The sequence below is a fragment of the Manis javanica genome, chromosome 18 (genome assembly GCF_040802235.1).
Source record: "Manis javanica isolate MJ-LG chromosome 18, MJ_LKY, whole genome shotgun sequence".
NCBI lineage: Eukaryota > Metazoa > Chordata > Mammalia > Pholidota > Manidae > Manis > Manis javanica.
Genome location: NC_133173.1, coordinates 7,183,402 through 7,195,746, shown reverse-complemented (window position 1 = coordinate 7,195,746; position 12,345 = coordinate 7,183,402). Strand labels below are relative to the sequence as shown.

Genomic DNA, 12,345 nt, shown 5'->3' with positions numbered 1-12,345 from the left:
TGTCAAAATAATAAAGTGTCTATTATTTATAACAAAGCCCGAACAATTTATTTCTGTCCTTCTGTTAGCTCTGATAGAGACACCAAGTCCCCAAAGAGTGACAGCAAGAGGGAGGAAGAGAGAGAGTTGAATGTGCCCGGCCTCGATGGCGTGCCTGACTCTTCCGCCAGGGGAGGGTGTGTCCCTCTGGTCGACCGTTCTGCCGAGCAAATCAGGGCACTCTGATTTTCCCAAAAGGAAACCGAGTCACAGTTGCCAGAAGGACAGAGAGTGGGTGCAGGGGAGTGCAAACCCCAGTTCTCAGCGTACACGCCTATAAAAACTGGAAAACAACAGTTCTGGTTGGGACAAAAAAAGCAAGAAATGGCATAATGTAGCCATTGGTCACCCACACCCACACTCAGAAACATAGAGCTGGGTTTAGAGCAGAGTATTTTATGTAGACTTGATTCATTAAATTTACCCATTACCAACCTTCGGCATGACTTGTCTGAGGCGCTCACACTCCTGCTGCATCCCACGCCCCCTGCTGCCATCTGAGTCCGCCAGTCTGTCTGTCTTCAACCTTATTGTAAGACAGGTCTTGTGCTAGGTTCTGACCCTAAGAGGGAGTCCGGCGATGACATCTGGCTGGCCCATGGCCTCGGGGAGTCCCAGTCCGAGGGAGAGGGACGGACGTGGGAGGGGGTAGACTCCATGCGGCCTGTGACCTTGAGGACGCCCCCCTGGGGGTGTGCGCGTGCACCCTCCACCGGAACACAGGCTTCTGGCTCCAGGGCTCGTACTTAGTGCATTTTTTCTGCAGGATTCCTGGGGCTTTTCTCGGGCGCTGTACTTCATTTCCTCCTTTGGAATCCTGCATCTCACTTGCACAAACCCATTGTCAGCTGGCTGGGTCCCATTCAGATTCGTGAGGACGCTGTGGATGGTGGGGAGGGGCTGCGCGGCCCGCCCGGGGGCCTGTTTGCCGTCGGAGCAGGGTCTGCCGGGGGGCAAGGCCACGTAGCCCCTGGTCCCTTTCCACCTCTCCACCTGCAACTCCTCTTCACAAGGGGCTCCAGAAGGCTGGCTTCTTGCCCCAATTTCTGTGGACAGCTCTCCCCTTCCTCTGGGGGTGGGCATTGGCTCTGGTCGTTAAGCACTCCTGGTGCCCATCAGTGGATCCGAGACCCACCTACAGAGCTCCGTGGGGCAGCTGGATCACTGATCAGCATAGAAGGGCAAGCGTTAGCCATGCCCACCTCTTTCCATCTGCCTTCTTGGAGAGAAGCCAGCCAGAGGAATGTGGAAGAGATTTTATTTAATTACATTTTGATTCATTTTCAAGTCTCCCAAGCAGTGCGGAATTGACTCCTCTGCTTTGGATTAGGCTCAGAAAGACGATGTAAGTCTGAAAAAAGTGGGGAAGGATTGTCTATAGCTCTGCTTTGATCTTGTCAAAAGCCTTCACCCTCACCCAGTGCCTAGGGGACAGTCCAGACTTCTCCTCAGGGCGTTTGAAGCCCTGACCGCACCTCCCACCGTCCACCCGTTCCCATCCTCTGTGCCATCACATCGGACTCCTCCCCACCCGCCAACGCAGCTTTGCTCAAGCTGGGCCCTTTACCCAGAATGCCTTGCCCTTCCCCCTTCACCTCCTCGAATCCTACTCATTTCTCAGGGCTCAGCTACGATGTCCCTTCTGTCAGGAAGCCTTCTGGTTTCTCCAGCCGGCCTGACCTCTCCTTTTACCCTTCCAGAGCGTTTGTGAGTGCCTCTCTCTTACTTTTCCCATTCTAACTTGCATTCTGGAGAGCCTGCCCATTTTCCTCACTACCACATTTCTTCTTTTGGTTATCAGTCCATGAAGACAAAATATTTAGGAGGCCTTTGGAACTCCACTGTGCGTTATGTCCCGCTTCCCATCAGTCAGCAGTTCTGCTAATTTTACCTGCTAAGTACTTCTTGGATCCATCCTGTCTTCTCCCTGGAATGACCACCCCAGTGCCGGGGACCTTGCCACTGCTCTGAGACGTCACTGTAACGGCCTTGCCACTGGGTTCCTGCTGTGGTCTGCTGGGCTCAAGTCATCACCTAACTGGGCTGGCATTTTGGTGCTTCTCTCCTGGATTGGTCTACAGTTTCCCCAGCAGCAACTGCATTGTGGTTACTAGGGCCTGCTATATAATAGGTGCTTAATAAATGCTGAGTGAATGGAGGATGCCTATGTGGGATTCCCAGGGGCAGGGGTCAGGGCACCAAGCCAACTTGGTTGGGAGGATGTTACACAGTCACGGGTCCCCGACTCACAGAAACATCCTGCCCCCCCACCCGACCCCGCTTCATCCATCTGTAAAATGACACTGATGATTTTATCTCTAAGGTTCAGTCCTGAACCCAATTTCCCCCAAATTCGTTTGTCTCATAATGAAGCAAACACCTTAAGTTGTAGTGATTTGGGGGCACTTTGCAAGAGATAATTCTTTCCTTGTTAAAAAGGTCTTGTTCCTAGGCCAGCTAAACATTCGTTTCCTTTGGGAGTGGACATGGGCTATTGGTGACTGGGCAGCTTGCAACCAAAAAGCCCTCTAATCTGGTGTGTGATTCTCTCCCCCATTCATCACCTGTGTGGATCTGTTGGACTCCATGATTGAGGGTTAAAGAGTGTCTAGAAAATCTGCTTAGACATAAAAATCAATAAAAGTAAAGGAAGCAAAACTGATTTCAAGCTAGAAATTATATCAGTCAGGGGATGAGGACATGTGGCTTTCCTCCTTTGAAGACTGAAAGGTAGAAATCTGAAGTGTTAATTCAGCAGTTGAGGAAGACGACACTAATGATTATGCCAGGAAATTTCTCCCTGTGTAATAGCTGGGAAAATGGGCTCAGACAGCAGATGCAATAGCCATGTACTTCTCCCCTCCGAGATCCCCAAGACCCTTCCTGACTTGAAATATTCTATCCTCATGCTCCCAGGTGCATACTTATGCTGGTCAGTCAATCGGGATAATATGGTCACTGCATCAGCAGGTCTTGTAGTAAAAAGGTTATACCAGATTTCTCTTGCCTATAAGAAGAAAATAAATATAATATTGTTAATGGCAGGGGATTCTTAAATTTCTCTGGATTGTGTATTGCTAGTTTCTTTATGGAAAAACCTCTACTTGAAGGCCATCAAATTCCAAGCCCCCAAATCATAATTTTCCTGGAAGACAGAATCCTCTGACATGGCACCCCATTTCATTGTGGTGCTTCTACAGTGGGACATAGGTAGTGGGCAGCACTGGGGCCCCACTGGTCAGAGGAAAGCCTTGTGAGAGTGGGCAAGGTGCGTTTGGGCAGAGAGAGCTGAGCCACGGGTCACGCACCTTGACGTTTCCATCAGGTAAGAGAAGGGAGAACACAGTGCTTGGAACAGAATAGCATGGCGGACCGGGGCCAGATGATAAACTGCGACAGGAAGAGCTGGCATGTAAGACACGGGGATGATCCTGCCTGGAGAAGATAAAGGAGGTGGGAGCCTGTGGTGTGTGTGTTTGTTCTTTCACGGGCACGGGCATCTACCTTCTCCCACCTTTAGGCCCCTTGGTGGTATCGTAGCTCTAGTCGCTCTGTTCCTATGTCCTCCCCGTCCAACCTCTCTCCTTACATTCCACCAGGGGCTATGTCGTGGGCGATATTGAGTGGTCAGTAAGACCCCATGCAACCCCTGTCCAAGGGAACAGTCGAGGACCAATTGGGTCAAATGAGTTGACTGAAGAAAGTGATTTTTGATCAGGAATGTGGATCCATGGAGCTGGAGTGTCGGGTGTGCGGGGAGGACAGTGTCAGGGATCCATCACTGAGTTTAAGTCTGAACTTGACTGAGGTCAGGGTGGTGTCTAGGCATCTGTCCCCTCTTGGTCAGAGGTCAGAGCATGGCTTCCCACAAGAACAGGTGGGATGGGCTCTCCAGAGACACCGTGTCCTGACACCACAGTGGGTCTCACAACATTTCATTCTCACCTAAGTGAAAGACTCAATGCTTATGAATTCTCAGTAACTTGAAGTAGGTCTGAGATGATTTTCCGCATCAACCTGCACTCTGATGGGCTTTCTCCAGTAGGAGAAAAATGGTTAGGGGCCCAGTGAGCACACCACAGACCACAGGGCCTATCCTACATGCAACCTCCCACCGCAAAAACCTGTGTGCTAATAACTGCAAAAATGCAATATGGGGCAGCATTTTACTTGCACAAAAATTTTGTATGGGTTTCATCAAAATTTGAGGAGCCTGTTGTGTATGCACATAACAGATGTCAGGTATATGACCAAAGGGAAAAAGGTAGAGAACTGTCATTTTAGTGCCCAGAACTGTGGCAGTGCGGCTGACCGGTGATGGGGTTGGGGCAGGTGCTTCTGCCTTTGGCTTTCAGGGTCTCCGAGTCCAACACAGGTTGACCTCTGCGTCGTAGCGCGGTCTGGAAGCTGAACGCTGCGCCATTGTCGTCTCTTCCAGAACACAGACCTCTCATTCCCTTAACTCTGCCATGGTCTGGGCACCCCTGCCTCCCAGGTTCCATCACGCCTTCCTTTGGTATAGTTTAAAATGTTCTCTCTGCTGTTCTTGGCTACTAAGCATCCTGATCCAGGCCAAGTCTGGAGCCCGGTGATGCCTTCCTTGCTGGAGTTTCTCTCGGCGCAGCTGCTCCCAATTGCTTCTGGCCCTCCAGTCTGCCACTCTACTAATCTTGCTAAACCATCACTGGCATCCTGATGCTTCCCTTGTTGGGAAAATGCAGCTGGACACAGTGCGATGGGGACATCCCTGGTTTCCCACCGCTTGGCCTTCCCCTCGCTGTGTCCTTGAGCTTCTTGCTAGTTCCACGCCTCAGCTGCCCCCTCGGACACGTGAAGCGATGCAATTCCAGAAGGTTGCACACTCTGATTCCTCTGCTTAAAAGCTCCCCAAATCTGCCCCACCTACAATATCAATGCCATATTAATTGCTATTATACACATTTACACGTTCATCAGAGAAGTTTTGGATATCTAGATGAACACACGGGTAAAAAATAAGTCATTGTTAGGCAGGAAACTTGCTTTTTAATGAGGACAGGACAGCCCCTCTCTGTTCATCTCTGCTCCCTCTTCCTCCATCTCTGTCAGTAGCTCATCCTCTCTTCCTCTTGGCCCCTCTCGCTGTGCCCCTTGGAGGCTGGTGACAGTAAGGGACACCAAGTAATAAGAGTAACATGGTGCTTAGAAAAGCAGGCATTAGAATCGGACAGGTTCCAGGGGATGCCAACCTTAGTGTGGCCGAGCTGACCCTCCGTGACTTAATGTTTCTAAGTGTGCTTTGCTCATTTGTAAAATGCAGATAACAACAGTACCTTCTTCAAAGCCTGGTGAGGAATTTACCCTATGGCTGGCCCATAATAATAACTAAATAATTTCTTAGTGACTAAACAAAATAAACATTTGCTGAATAAACATCAGTTCCGATAAGGTCAGCTCAAGCCTCCTTTATGCAGCCATTTCTAATCTGAACTGGCCTCCCAGTGACCTAATAGGAATTATTACACGGTTTGACATTGTTTTACCTAATCCTGGGTCCTTTCTCCTGGCCAGCCGATGTGAATTCCTGTAGCAATGGACTCTTCTCCTATTTCTCTTGTCTTCTCCAAGGCAACTGGACAAAATCCTTGCACCATAGTGTGTTTGGAGCAATGAAATCTTAACACTGCTTGGATGATGTTACGGCATTTCTCCTAGAAAGCTCCGAAAGGTTGGTGGAGCTGTGGGCCCAGGCCACACCTCTGGGCCTGCCCCTCTGCAGACGTGTCCTCCTGTCAGACGTCCTCTGACCCTGGAGGAGTCCTGAGAGTGGGGGCTTGGTGGCCTCTTGGAGGGGCTGCCTGCACGGTCCCTGTCACCCGAGACTCTTGCCCTCCAGGCTGGGAGGTCTCCATCATTCCAACTCACAGCGGGTTTGGGAATGGCTGGCCCGTGGCCCAGCCATGCGGATGCTGCCCTCAGAGAAGCCAGGAGGGGACCGGACTTTGCAGTGCCGGCTGTGAGTTTGTTTGCTGTCCATTGTTGGCCATGTGAAGGGTGACAAGGGGACTTTCGCTCAGTATCCCCAGCACTCTGATAATAGTGTCAGAGGCTGGGGACATCTTTCCCAGGACCTTTTATCCTTGGAGGAAAACCTCAAAAACACATGTTGGAGGGAAAAGTCCCACCTCCCATCCTGTTGTGATGACACTCCTGACTCCCATTTGTTTGGAGAGCATGTGCTTTGGGGCTGACACAGGCCAGAAGCACCCTCTGCTGCCTCCCTGTGCATGGAGAGAACAGAGGGCAGGCTGAGCCATTTTTGTTCTAAAGAGAGGGCTGGGCACGGTGCATGCTCAGTGTGTGAGCTGGAACAGAGGGGAGGCTCTGCAGCTGCAGGCGCCTGCCTGGCTCCACGCTGGCTTTGCGTCGGATACGCCTGCTACTGACTGCCTCCCTCTGATCTGGGTCTCTGACTGCACACGTCTGTTGTGCCCCATCCGGGGGCCAGAGAGTGCCAGCGTTTTGTTCGAGCTCATCACATGGGCTCTATTTTCAGGGCCGTCCATTGAGCCATCTTGCAGTGTGGAACCCGGAGTTCTCCAAATTCCCGGATCACAACTGTCCCTGAGGTATTTTCAACTCTGCTCAGTGTGTACCCAAAATCCAGGGTGGGGAGCTAAACAGGAACATTTGGAGGGCAAGCAGAGTACAAACGGGGTTATTATTAGCATTTGAGGGGGGCAGTGAGATCTTTGCTCAGAAGCTGAGCAGAACAGAACTGAAGGGTGCAAATGGATTATTCGTGCCCTTAGAGACCTGCCAGTTTTGGGATGATGTCTAATGCAGAAGGAGAAAGGGAAGGGGCAGGCCAGGTGGGTAGAGATTTGCTCCTGTTGATTAGAAATAATGAAAATCCAGAATCATGTAAGGGGAAGGAATGTTCTCACATCACAGTGGCCTCGCTTCAGCCCAGGTGTGCTGGGAAAGGGGGGATGGACGAGTTGGAAGGCTGTGGTAGGGCTAGGGAGTGTTGGGGTGCAGGGGAGGGCAAACCAGAGCTGACTGGCACTGCTAATGGGTGTGGGCTCTGAGGCACTGATACGAGTTCTAGACCCATCCACCGCAAAGGGTCGAGGCCATGCTGCCTACCCCTGTTATCAGGGCTTGCCTCAGAAGGCTGATTTTCAGGTAAGTTATCAGAGGTGGCTCCTGCCTACTGCACTGGCTCAATGCACGAGGATGGCCACCATCATCTCTGTACAATGTTGTATTTATCTGAAACAACCCTCCAGTTTTAATGATCCTGTTAGATAGGACATTCATTTCCTTCTTTTCCTCTCTATCTGGGTCAATGGATTTCTTTATCCATGGAGGGTGGTCATGGGGTGGAGGCTTGTGTGTGTTGCTTGAACACACTATTACCATAAACTCCGTGAGAGATGCGAGGGGCAGATGTTCATTCAATATTTTGCAGCATCTGTGTTAGTTACACAACAAAGGGAGTCCTAGAGAAATGCTATCAAGGGGAGCTTGTAGACAGTCACCCCTGAAGATTAGGATATGTCCTGCCGAGCGAGGCTGCCTTGTCCCTGTGTCACAGTGGTGCTGTGAGTCCCCATCACCAGGGTATGAGTTGAAAAATACTGTTGGAAATGCTGCTTCACCACCTCTGGGGTTAACTCAGGGTACAGATGTCCATGCATCTTCCAGGCGCCCCTAAGACATCCTGCCACTGTGTCCTAGAGGGTTGCAAGATTGAAAGGCCTCCAGCATCCAAATGAGCATGAAGGTGTCAAGGACTGGATTGCTGTCCAGACGTCTTTTGTTCCTGGATGAATAGGAAGGCTTGAACTGAGGTCACAGCTCCTGCCTCTCAAGTTATTAAACATTATTTGCCACATGTCTTGTATATTTTTAAGTAATCCTTATGGGGGCAGGTGTCATTTCGTATAATTCTGTAAAATGTGTGACATGTGCAATTAGACTTACTTTCTACATAGGGAGACTGAACTTCAGAGCAGAAAAGTGTCTCTTTCATCAAGGCAGAGTCTGGGCATGAGTTCCTATCTCCCGATTCTCAGGTACATGCTGTTTTTGCTAGACTCAAAGTATTAAAGACCCAAGACTCTTTGGAAGTAATGAACGATTCCAAAAATAGCCTTAATGGTGTTAAACACATCTGAAAATCCAAAGGAACTGAGGTCGAAGAACATGGAGACAGGTGAGCTGCCTCACTGGATAAATCTCCATTAACTTGGTTAATAATAATTGATGCCACACTTCCATGTTTCTATATAGTAATTAAACATACTTGAGATTTAATACAAGGTCAAAAGTGACACATGGAATTGTCTCTCAAATCGTGCTAACCCTGAATGAGAATCTCATTGTGACCACGATTTTGCAACATTGAATTCACATGTCAGAGGCTGTATTAGGAATGGTTGCTAATGAGCTGACTTTTCAGAGCTGCCTGGCCAGGTGCACAGTAGGTGCTGGTAGATGATTGGACTGATGGAGTTTTCAGTTGGCCTTCCATTCCAGGGAGCATGGTGCTTTAATGTATTAGCTAAAATGACATCCTAAAAATGTATCAGCCTATAAATTTAAAGACTCATTTGTAAAAATTTCAAACTCATGAAAGGTAAAGAGAATAGTGTAATAAACCCCTAGGTAGCATTCTTCAGGTTTAATACTTATCAGTATTCTGCTGTTTTTAAGAACTATTCCCTTGTAAACACACACACACACACACACACACACACACACACACACACACACACACACACACACACTGTTTTTTGATGGAATTCTAGAAAAGAAATTCCAAACATTGTATCATTCACCTGTGAATGCATCCGTAGGTATCTGCAATAAAGATTAAAAAAAAAACATAACCACGATATCATCATGACAACAGAAATAAAAAAATCATTCCTTAATATCCTAGAATACCTCTTTCATGTTTAATGGTCCAAGATGGTCTTGAAAAGGTGTGCTTTTGGTTAGCTTCTTCAAAGACGATTTCAAACATCTGCGTGCTGATGTGGTGGATTCAGCTCTTACATGGCTTCTACCCATGATAGTTCTCCCTCCCCTCTTAAAAAAAAGTTAGGTCTAGAGGCTTGACTGGTTTTGAAAAACACTTCATAGATAAAATCATGCAATTTCTTTGCCCTACAATATTTTGAAAACATTCTGTATTTTGTAAATATGCATTTATTTCAGTCCTAATCCTTGAACAAAACTGAGACTGTGAGGAGTGTTTAGAGAAAATGACGTGGAAACATGGTCCTTTACCACAAGCAGAGGTCAGGTTCCTGGAAATCATGGCCATCCAGATGCTCTGTGGGAGAATGAAAGCAGGCTACTATTTATCAGATAAAACTGCCCAAAGCCTCTGGGGAAGGCTTTCAGGGCAGAGCAGAGGCCGCAGGTCAAGGCCTATTTTCTCTTGCCTTACGCACGGTTCTAAGAACCTTCATTTTATTTTGGCACACCCACAGAAAATATGACATTTTTTTAAAGAAAATTAGAAGGAGCAGGTGGTCTGGCAACATGAAAAGGGATGGATGGTAGCCACAGGATCAAACAGAAGACAAATAAGAAATAAAAAGCAAAAACAAGATCCAGAATAAATTGATACCGAGACCAAGAAACTTTGTCCTTTTAGTAAATGTATCATTCTTGTCTGTTTACTAGCGTTATCTAATTTACTGATCACATCAGCCTTCTGAGGGAGGTATGATTATGTTCTGTGTTTTACAGATCAGAGAAACATTAAGAAATGTGCCTGAAGTCAGCCAGCTGGGTAGGAAATCCCCAGGAATGGGGTCTCATTGCTGGGTGCATGCAGGTGTGGTGGGACCCCCAGACAGGAAGAGTGAGGCCCTGCATCTCTTGGCCATGTAAGCATGGCGCATTTTGGAATGCACTGTCTCCCACTTGAGATGGGAAAAGTAACAAGTTTATAATCACTTTAAACAGCTACAAGTTTCTGGAAAATGTATCCACATCAAAGCACAGGTATAAATGTTCAGATCTTGGTTCTCCAAAAAATTTTACGAAGCAGAAACTTAAGAGATGTTAGTTACAGCAGTAGTTTAACCAATGAATTGATAGGTCGTGAAGCATTATCTGGTTACTTTTCAGAGTTATTGCTGTTGCCCATTCTCCCTGTCAGCCTGGACTTTATCTGTGGTCTAAAATTTTCTGTGAGGCACTTGACTGCAAGAGCCAGTTAATTCTACTCAGGAATCTAATTTTCTGTCTTTCCTCCTCTGCATCTCAAGATTGAATCGGTTAGGACTGGATTTCCCTATTCCATACTATCAATGGCAATGATTATTAAAGAAATGATCTCTGAATTTGTTTCTTTCTGCAGAAGAAGAACATGATTGGAGCCCTTAGATTGGATAAATTCTGTATGATGAGTGTCTTAACCAATACTTAACAAGATCCAGAATAAATTGATACCGAGACCAAGAAACTTTGTCCTTTTAGTAAATGTATCATTCTTGTCTGTTTACTAGCGTTATCTAATTTACTGATCACATCAGCCTTCTGAGGGAGGTATGATTATGTTCTGTGTTTTACAGGTCAGAGAAACATTAAGAAATGTGCCTGAAGTCAGCCAGCTGGGTAGGCTGGTTAGGGATTTGGAGAAAGCAAAGGTTTCTTAATTATCAGTGACACTTCTTGGAAGCATCATATTACCTGCCTGGGATTCAGTCTTCTAGAGCCCACTCAGAGAGTCAGGAAATAGAGAACTCAAGGCAGAGGTCATCATCAGGCACACGCAGCCCAATTTGGGGCAATTTAAAGAAGGGACAAATAACCCTTCACTATCCATCATGTCTTTAGGGCCTCAGTGCCTAGTTTTTGGTGTTTATAGTGATGACTCTGAATGAGCAAGCAATGTTAAAGAAGGAAGTTGGTAAGATAAACAAAAACTTGAGTGACCTGAAGAACTTACCTTCAGCTTTCTGGAAAACTTAGCTCTCCAGCAAGAATTCATTTCCTGACCACTCCAACTAACCCAAGTTTTATTCTACTGTGCTTCTGAAACAAAGCACCTTTTGTTTCACTGGCAGAGAGCACGCCGGACCGCATGAACGAGTCTCAGCTGGCGTGGCATTTCTTCTGTGCTCTGAACAATTTCACAGCATATCGATTCTCCTTTTCATTCTCAGCCACATCAGTTAATTAGCTCATCTGGGTTTTGATTCACATGTATTAAACACCATCCTTTTTGAGCACACAAAAACCCCCTTAGGTGAAATAAATGACATTATGTCCAAAAGAATGGTGTGAGATTTGTCTCTTAGGAAAAAAGGGAAGTAATTAGTTTGATATATACTCTTTCACTCTCTACCATTAATGCCATTTTCACCACTGAAGGAAAGGTGAATGGCTGTGCCCAGTCACTGCTCCTGGTTTTTGTGGCTCTGACATTATATGAAAGGAGCGTGGGGAAATGGAATGGAATAAAAAGGCCTCAGTTGAATATGTAGATTCTCAAGACTTCCACAAAATCAAAAAGAGTTTGCAATTCATATAGCTTTTCTGAAAAGCTGCCAAGAGGGATATTTTCAATAGATTGGCAGAATGAGGAATTAAATGTACATTATTCTGGAAAAGATTGGAATTTAATATAACATTTGAACAGGTTACATTTACATCAATAAAATTCCAGGCAGAGAATGGGACCATTTAATTTCTAGCACACAGAAGACACATAACATTTCTAGAAAGAATGAACACAGCGTCGGCTGTGGTTTCAGGCTTTCTGTGTTCATTTTCAAAAGCAGCCTGGGAAATTTCTGCCATTCTTTGGAATTCGAGGCCCTGGCAAAGCTGTGGTCAGATGTGATGGATTACACAGCCAATTTGTTTGAAGTCTGTGGTTCATTAATCCAGCTCTTTGAATTTCAAAGAACCAAGGTGATGTCATTTGGAATGTACATCACAGAAAATTAATGGGGTTCCTTGGTCAGAAGTGGGAGCTAAGACAATGTGACAGGCAAAGAAGGGATGGGTGTTACTAATGGCTGAGGAGTGGGAAGCCTGGTTTGCAATGGAAAGGCCAGCCTAGCCATTCAGAGCCTCCCCCCACGAAGCCCCCCACTCACTCATGCAGGCTCCGAGGGTACTTTCTTTGTGAGTCAGCCTTGCCAGGATTAAGAAGACACAAAGCGTTGCTTTTCAAGCGGTTCCCGAGAATTCAGCAGCATCAGAAGCAGTTAAAAGTTTCAGTCTATCTAATTCAGTACAGCAGATCGGACTGGTTTCCTGTTTCCAGGCCCCCGGCCCACCACCCTGTCTGGG

General features: G+C 46.9%; 1 long non-coding RNA gene across 1 annotated transcript; it reads right to left on the bottom strand.

Annotated features, from left to right (window-relative positions):
* Positions 1 to 42: 42 nt before the first annotated feature.
* On the bottom strand, positions 43 to 9,083 carry LOC108399112 (uncharacterized). Its single transcript, XR_012127107.1, has 3 exons — positions 8,974 to 9,083; positions 2,964 to 3,046; positions 43 to 1,390 (listed from the first exon to the last, which is right to left on the bottom strand). It is a non-coding gene; the product is annotated as an uncharacterized lncRNA (long non-coding RNA).
* Between the last annotated feature and the right edge of the window lie 3,262 nt (positions 9,084 to 12,345).